General features: G+C 43.4%; 1 protein-coding gene across 2 annotated transcripts in view; it reads right to left on the reverse strand.

Moving 5' to 3' along the window:
- The window catches only part of LOC128122210 (myosin-3), a 37,055-nt gene extending 34,282 nt beyond the window's left edge, over nucleotides 1-2,773 (reverse strand). For both annotated transcript variants that reach the window (XM_052757579.1, XM_052757577.1), the window contains exon 1: nucleotides 257-2,773. The gene's annotated coding sequence lies outside the window, so the exon portion shown is untranslated. The remainder of the gene's footprint in view (nucleotides 1-256) is intronic.
- Nucleotides 2,774-9,261: the final 6,488 nt, after the last annotated feature.

A 9,261-nucleotide genomic window follows, 5' to 3' on the forward strand; every position in this document is an offset into this window, starting at 1 on the left:
ACAGTGGCACTGATGGGCCAGGGGTAGGAAGGCCTCCCGGAACTATGCCCAATTCCATTTTCCTTTGCACAGATCACAAAAGTATTGAATTACACAATTTATAATTAACATCTGTCACATTCACTTCCTGGTTCCCTCTGTCTGGTGTAAGCATGAGCACAGGGTGGGGGCAGGGATTTACACAGTAGTTCCAAGAATCTGGGGGCCCCAGGGCACGGATGTCAGTAGAAAGTGTCAGTCGGTAGAGACAGGCTACCTGGCAGAGGCCATCATACACAGGAGCCAACTGGAGACAGATTCTTTCTTCCATTCTCCCAAGATGGAACCTAAGGGGTCTCCCAGCCGGAGTTCAGAGCAGGATTGAGGGGTATGAGGAGGAAAAGACAGAATCCAAGATTATCCAACCACACCGAAAAAAAATCTGGCAGCAACTAGGTCTCTGTGAAGTGGCAAAATCTCTCAAATTTTATTTGCATCTTTTCTTTTTTCAAGATTTTATTATTTAAAAGTTTAAATTTTAATTAAAATCCAATGATATCACTTTCCCCACTTTCCTTTCCTCCATCAACCCCTCCCACGTCTACCTCTATCTCAAACTGATGGCGTCTTTTTCTTCATTATTGTTACATATATAAGTACATATACACAACCCACTAAGTCCATTTGGTGTTGCTTGTGTGCATATGTTTCCAAGGCTAGCCACTTTGCATTCAATAGCCAACTAAGGGGCTCAGCTCTGGGAGAGACTAATTCTCCCACTTTCAATGTCACTCATTAGTTGCCTGTAATTCTCTGTCTAGGGGTGGGACACTGTGAGATGTCCCCCTTCCGAGTCAGCATGTTCACTGTCATTGTTCAGGTTTCGTTTGGGCAACTGTATTGTTGAGGTGTCATGGCTGTGGCTTCCCTGTGAAGTTGGACGTCTTTCTGGCCACTCACAGTTCTCATCTTCATACCCCTTGTCCTTTCTCACGTATTTTTTTTTTTTCTATTTTAGGAACTTTCATATGTCAAAGGTTTTAGTAATCTTGTGTGTGTTGCCAATGCTTTCCTCATTTGTCTCTGATCTTTTTTGAGCCTTGCCACAATCCCAGGGAATAGGCAGAGCAGGTGGCCATATCCCCACTTAATTGGTGGGGAAGCTATGACTCAGCAGGGCGTGTTTCTAGCACAGGGGATGGATGGGGCTGTGGGAGGTGCTGGTCCTTGCTCTGAGCATGTAGCTACCTCAGTGCCTCAACACTGATAGAATATTCTTGAATTATGGAAGAAACAGATTTCCCCTGTAAAGTTTAAACTTGCTAAATGTCTTGAGCTTAGTTTCTTTCTACATAAAATAAAAAAGATGGGGGGAGAGAAACTAAATAATCATAAATCCTCATATCTAGTACCTTCTGACTGTCACTTAAGGTACAAGAGTCTTGCGGGCTGCAAGACTATATTATAGAATATATCAGCTGCGTATTAAAGCTATACTTTGACCAGCCAAGGGGCCATCAAATGGGAAGCCATTTATCATAAAATATTTGGTGTTATACAGCCTTAATATTTCAGCTGTCTTCTGCTATGAAATTCTTGCATACCCAAATACTCCCAGACCATTTGGCAAACAGTTCTGCTTAACCCCTAGGTAACTAACTCCCCTGCTGAGCCTAGGAGACAAGCAGGCTGTCCATGTATAGCTTTGCTTCTTGTGCAAATGAAGCTCAGACCATCCCCTTCCTTCAAACCTAGGGGCATGGCAGAGAGATTGACTGAGGACAATAGGGCTTTTTGCATAACCAGGTGCAGTATGGACTGAAGGGAATTCCAGAGGCAGACATAGAATTGCATGGCCAGAGAGAGGAGAGGAAGACAGAGAGATTCTGTAGAGGGTAAAGCAGATCTCTGGTAGAGTTTATCAGGGCCAGGGGTAAGGAGCCAGGAAGGATAGATGAAGGATGAAGGAACAGAGGACGAAGATGAGACCAAAAGCATAAGGACTTAGTTATTACCAGGGCTATGAGGGGACAGGAAAAGTAGGTACAAAGAGAAACTGAGACTCAGGACAGAACTAAAGCTGTATAGATAGAGTTTTGTCATAAAGGAATAAAGTTAACAGACAAAAGAACATAGTGTAAGTAGATTCTTTTCCCTCAGGTACCCCTCACCATATGTTGTGTCTTTCCCAGGACTCTGGGAGGAATTTTCTCAGGGCAGGAACTTGGGAAAATTGCATTATCCTTACAAGAGAGACACAAGTCTGTATGTGTGTTGAGGCAAAGGGTGGTCTGTCATAATATGTGACATTCTCTGGGGTGACTTGACAGCCTATCACTAGAGGCATTTCTCCCTGGGGTTTGCATGAGACTGTGCATAAAAAGCCCAAGTCGTGCTATGCCTTTCTCCAGTCAAAAGCAACCAAGCACACAGGGCAACAGTAAACCTAGCACCTCACTTTCATGGCCGGTGGGAATTAGATCAAGATGGCTACTACTGCTTCCTACAACCCCTGCAGACATTACTAGTGGATCACAGCACATAATATCTGATCCTGCTCTTAACATCATAATCCCTCTTAGCACCATAATGTTGGAAGCGACAAAATGTGATTGAAATCAACACAGAGATAAACTATTTCTCTTCCTTAACCTTGACCACTTTTCCTAATAACAACTCTTTTATAAAAAATTGCACTGGGCTGTGTAAGGATTTGGTCCTTATTTACGTCCTTAATTACGTCATCAGCCTTCGCTGGCTTCCCAGCCTAAAAAGCGGGTGGGCCCTCTGTGGGCTCTCTGTCCCCTCTCCTTTCCGCTCCTTCCCCCCGTCAGTCCCCCTCTCTCCCTCCCCCCCACCTCTCTCTCTCTCTCTCTCTCTCTGTGCCCCCCCATAAAGTTCTAAAAAGGTAACCATGGCTATGATTCTTTTAATCAGCATGCTCCTCCGCCGGCATGGCCGCCGTGGGCGGCGACCAGCCACGAGGGGCAGCGCCACGGCATAACCAACAGGCTGCAGACATGGCTCAGTGGTTAAGAGCACTGGCTGCTCTTCTAGAGGTCCTGAGTTCAATTCCCAGCAACCATACGGTGGTTTGCAACCATCCATAACAGGATCTGATGCCCTCTTCTGGCATGCAGGTAAACATGCAGAGCACTCATACATAAAATATAAAAAATGATTTTTTTAATTAAAAAATGCATCTTTTCATTTTGCACGTGTGTGCAGATGCATATCCCCCATGTACAGATGTAAAGACGAGTGGAAGACACTGATGTCCTGCTGTCTCTTTCTGCCTTATTCTCTTGAGACAAAGTCTTTCCCTGAATCTAGATTAAGGCTGGCACACAGCAAGCCCCAGCTGTCCTCATGCCTGGCTTTGTTTTATGTGGGCCCTGGGGCTTTGAATTCATTACAGTAAGTGTTCCCACCCATGCAGCCATTTCTTCAGCCCCAATGACTCATTTTTTATATAATATTATCATTCTTATAAACAAAATGTATATTCATTTGAAAAGGCTAAGAAAACAGATCATCAAAAATAATAAAAAAAATCATGAATGTACTTCCATTTTGAACAACTGTTAACATTTTGGTGTGTAATTTTTGTGTTTATGCAAAAAAAAAAAAGAGATCAAACTTCTGTGGCTTACCTAGTCAAATTATGCACTGAATATCTTCTCATACCCTTAAATATCAATCAACAGCTCCTCTTTTAAACTTACTTAAATGTAGTTATTATCTGGTCCTGGGGATCAAAACCAGGGCCTCACATATACTAGGCAACTCTATAACTGAGTTATACTCACAACCCTACAGCTCCATTTTAATGATCCTATGGTTTTCCATTTATGAATGTACCACTGTTTATCTGCTGTAGTTCAGCACATAGGTAGTTCTGCATTCCACACCAATTTACATCACTTAATACGAAAATGTTGCAGGAAGCAGATGTTTGCACTCACTCCAGTTATTTCTGTGGACAAAGTAAAGCAGGTTTATTATCTGCTGTGAACTCACTATCCAGAATGGTTGCCATGGTTTCTCTACCAGTTCCATGTAGGAGTCATTATTAATGGGTATCATACTTTTTAGTGTCTCATGAACCTGAAACAAAATTCCACTGTTTTAACTTTCATTATTGATCACTAGTAATGCCACACTTTTCATCTATCATTTATCTCTTATTCCTCTTTTGGGAACTATTATTTATGTCCTTTGCCTGGCTTTTTCTGAAGTTACTCATATGCAATTTCTCTATAGACCCTTAAAAACTTCTTATCTCTTGGGGTTAGTAATTATTTATGTGTTTTTGATCAAATCTAGTGGTGATCTACTTTATGCACTCTGCCTTTGCTGTCATGTCATAGCTGCATTTCTGGGTTTTATGGTTATAAGAAAAAAGACTCACCCAGAAGCTCTAGAGAAGGAGCAAGAAGGGGGGGAACCAAAAGCATTGTGTAGATTGGATCTAAGACTAGATGCTTAAGAACTCCAGAGCCTTGGCTCTCAAAGTCAGGATCACAGCACAATATGGGAGAAAAACATTAGGCTGTCTATACATTTAAATTTTTATAGACAGAAAGAGTGAACATATGTAAGACAATGCAAAAGTATGTACATTCCATCTATAAAATAATAAACTGATACTGTGTTACAGTTTGGATTTGCAATATCCACCAAAGTTTTATTAGCTTTTCAAAAAACTCAGAGGGACCCAAGTCTTTCCTTCCTACACCACCACAATGACGAACCTGATACTGTGATGGCAATTATCAGGCTTCAAGGCCATCACAAGATCTCAGTGCCCAGCAGATGCAAGGGTAAGGCTGCCTTTCTCACTCAGCCTGGGCTCTTACCTTTGTATCATCCTTGGATGGAAAATGGATAATGGGCTGCCAACTGCAGACCCACCCAGGAATACTTCAGATGGCTGGACTGTAAGGGTAGCATCTCCGGCTCATTCCATAAAAAGGATCATGGGAGTGGAACACTGACCAGCTGCTGTTCTCTTCAGCACCCTTCCCCACATTCTTCCCTGAGGCTCCCCAAAGGCCTCTGAGCAAACCCACTGCCTCTCAGTGCCATGCCAGCTTTAGATGCTGTCCTCCTGTATAGGGTGGAGTGGGAGAGCTCTGGAGTCCATTTTCTGTGCCATGAAATGGGAATGGGAAGACCCTGCCTATGGGCCCCCAGCCCTGTCTGACCATTTCCCTCTCTCTGGGTTTGTTCAACTGTGATGAGGTCTGCTTTCTGTGTAGTCTCTTTGTCCCTCTCTCACCTGGGGTAGCCTGCCTTTGCATTAGTCAATGCTATTCTGCTAAGCTAGAGCAAGTTGCTGAGAGTTGAAACCTTCCTCATGTCCCAGACATGCATTCTTTCAAGGCCATTCACGGGAATTCTTCCTCTGTTTTTTGAAGGTACAGATTGTAGAGCGCCATGGATAAATCTTAAACTTCTAGATATGTAAGCCATCACACAGTTTAAGCCACAGAACACTTCCATCACTCTGGAAGAGGCCTTGTGTCTGCTTCAACTACAACCAACCATTCCAAGCCCTGCTGGAGCTGAGCACCATTCTGGCTTGTGCTCCTGGCATCTGATGTCATCCTAACATGATCCTGGTTTTATAAATGAAAATGCTAACAAGTAGGTTGCTGTTTTTGTTCTGGTACATCCTGCACACTATTATACTTGCATCCTCCTTGACCTCAGTGCAATACATACACAACTACAATATGATATGGAGGTTCATGGCTTCTGAGAATCAGAGGACCGAAGTACAACCCTGAGTTATCATTAACTGGATACTGGATGACATTAAGTGGTCATTGAATCTTAAATGTCTTCCAAGGGCCCATGTATTAAATGCTTTGTCGCCAGCCTCAGTACCTCTGGGATATGGTACCACCCTTGAAGGATGTATTTGCTTCTCCATTGCTATGAAGAAACACTCTAAGGAAAAGCAACTTGGGGAGGGAAGGGTTTTTATGTCATACAGGTTACAATCATCATCATCAAAGGAAAAGAAGGCAAGAGCTTACAGCAGCCATTCTCAACCTGCGGGTTACAACACCTTTGGGAGGGAGGGTGTTGAACTACCTTTTAACAGGGGTCGCCTATTAGATACTTACATTATGATTCCTAACAGTAGCAAAATTACAGTTACGGAGTAGCAACAAAATACTCTTATGGTTGGGGGTCCCCACAACATGAGGAATGGTATTAAAGGGTCACAGCATTAGGAAGGCAGAAAACCACTGTTCTAGAGGTAGGAACTGAAGCAGAAACCATGGAGGAATGCTGCTTATTTACTGGCTTGCTCAGTTAGTTATTTTAATACAACCCAGGCCTACCAGCCCAGGGATGTATCACCCACAGTGGGCTGGGCCCTTCTACATCAATTACCAATTAAGAAAATAGCACACAGATATGCACTTAAGTCAAGCTGATGGAGGTAACTCTTCAGTTGAGGGGCCCTCTTCCCAGGTGTGTCAAATTGATAAACTATGACAAAGATGACATCAGAGCCTTGGTCTCTGCTTCTTAGCTGCCTGGTCACGTTGAGGTGAGCAGCTGGATTGAACCATGCATACCCTGTCATGATGTTCACTCTATCCCCTGAAAAAACAGAGTCAAGCCACCGTGGACTTCAAACTTGTAAAACCTTACATTGCCAAAATAAAATTTTCTTTTTCTAAGTCCTCCTGCCCCCGGTTATTATGTCATGACAGGAAACTAACATAAACAATCTCCCTATGCCCCTAAACCTCAAAAAGTGTTTTGGGCATGACAAACGAGAATATGTTGCTTGACGCTTTCACAGATATATACTAGGACTGTGCTCTGGTTGAGCAGGAGGAGGTGTATACAGAACACAATTAGTCCCTCTGCTGCCAAGAACTGAACTTTGGTGATGGATGCATGAAGTTCACTAGATTATTCTATTCTTTGAGTATGATCAAAAATTTCCACAATTAAAAAGTCAATTTAAAGGTGACATAAATGTTCTAATGAAATACAACACAGGGAACAGATTGAGTCACTTTTTTTTTTTTTTTTCTGGAGCTGAGGACTGAACCCAGGGCCTTCTACCACTGAGCTAACTCCCCAAGCCCGAGTCACTTTTTATGTATCCTTACAAGGGTGATATTCATGTCCTTGACTCCTAGGTCAAGGCAGTGATTTCCGAGGGTCCCTTGAGATGGTCAGGTCAGGCTCTGGCTCTGTCCTTCTAGGGCTTCCCCTACCCCACATCTCACCCTTACAACAGAATCAAAGTCCCTTACTTGAACCCACGCTTTACAGTCCAGGCTCTCTGCTATTCCCTGGCCTCATTCCTGCAGGTCTGCATGGCTCACTAGGTCCCTGGTCCTCACATGTGGAGTGAGCCCTGGTGTTGGCACCATAGGCTTGCTATGGCTTCTGCTAAGAAGGTTCTCCTAGATACAAGGCTCACTCTCATTTTCCCCAGTAGTTACCACGAGAAGGAAACCTCTGACTTTTGTGTATTTTTGATAGAAAATAAAAATATCACACATTAAGTTATTAACAATAAGAGGTTTTTCAGCTAACAGTTTGGGTTCAGGATTTGGGGGGGTTGCATCTGGTGATGGCCTTCTTACTGGTAGTCCTGAGGCTGTGCAGGACACTGAATGGTAAAGCAAGGTTCATGCAAGAGTCCAAAGCAAACTGGCTTCTGTTGCATTTATTCTTAAATAGTCCATTAAACATTTACCAATAATTCATTTATCTCATGAGTAGGTTGTTCCATCCAAGGGGGCAGAAACCTAATCCTTCATCTCTTAAAGTCCCACATTACTATTTTAGAGGATTAAATTCCAACAAGGGCTTCAGAGGGACCAACCACATTCAAATCATCCCTCCTTCCATACACATCCATCTTCCCCATCTTTCTTCACTCTTACCTTCTCTGAGTTTCTAATTATTATGACAGCACTCAGTGTGGTGATCTACTTAGAGTCTACCTGTAAAAATAAGTTCCCAGAGAGTTTGCTCACTCCTAAATCCCTAACGCCGAGGACAGTGACTGCCATGTAGTACATGCATGTAGGTATTTACAGAATACCTACATGTGTCAGCCTCTGAGCAAAGCTCACCCCTGTTAACTCTCCTGCAATTGGAGAAGGAAACCTGCTCACGAGGACCCCACTCTCAAAGCCTTTGAAGAAAGCTATGTGTATAGACTGAGACAGAGGATTAAATCAACTATACCAGGACAGAAGCTAGGCCCCAGGAAATCTTGGGAAAGAGAGTGTATGAACTCTTTCTTATCTCATAGTGGAAGTGACACTTCATACCTAGAGCCAGAAATGCTTGATAGGAATGGTCGCAACCTGACGGAGCAATTGTCAAAGCCAGCAGCTGTTCCAACTATTTATTGTACTGATGAATTACATTGAAGAGAACTGCCAAGTTCAACACCAGCCTAGGGGTACATAGGGTACAGTGGTGCACACCTTTAATCCCAGCACTCAGAAGGCAGAGACAGGAGGATCTCTGTGAGTTTGAGGCCAGTCTGGTCTACAGATAAGAGTTCCAGGACAGCAGTCAGGGCTACAGAGAAACTTTGTCTATAAACAAACAAACAAACAAACAAACAAACAAAATACCCCAACAAAACAAAGCTAGTAACAAATCTCTCAGAGAACTATCATCCTTTATAATCTCAGAAATGCTTAGAAACCAGCTAGCTTCCCGGGTCCCTGTGTTACCAGAACTGATGTATTTAAAAAAACAAAACAAAACCCTAAAACCCAGGTTTGGCAGCACATGCTTGTAACCCCAGCACTGGGAGGCAGAAACAGGAAGATCTCTAGTGGGCTTCTTGCCTAGCCAGCCTGCTAGGGGAATTCTAGGCCAATGAGAGACCTTCTCTGAAAACATGGTGGACAGCTGATGGCACCCAAGGTTGACTTCTGGCTTCCAAACACACGTGCATCCACAAGAATGTGTATGTATGTACGTATGTACGTACGTGTACACACACACACACACACACACACACACACACACACACAAAGGGAGATCATCTCTGAGGTCCCGTTCTCTGCATCTATCCTGCTAAGCTCTAAGTCTGTAAACTTGACACTGGATGAAGAGCAAATGAAAAGTTTCTGTAAAAGCTCTTCTTTCTGGAGCATCACAGGAGGGATAACAACTTGCAAGTTTTCCTTTCTGGGGCATCACAGAAGGGCTAACCTGCAACAGCTGAGAATGAGCAAGCATGCCACACACTCGGCCATACAAGTGTTCTGTACT

This window comes from Peromyscus californicus, unplaced genomic scaffold (genome assembly GCF_007827085.1).
Source record: "Peromyscus californicus insignis strain IS unplaced genomic scaffold, ASM782708v3 Scaffold_3__1_contigs__length_106647218, whole genome shotgun sequence".
Lineage (NCBI taxonomy): Eukaryota > Metazoa > Chordata > Mammalia > Rodentia > Cricetidae > Peromyscus > Peromyscus californicus.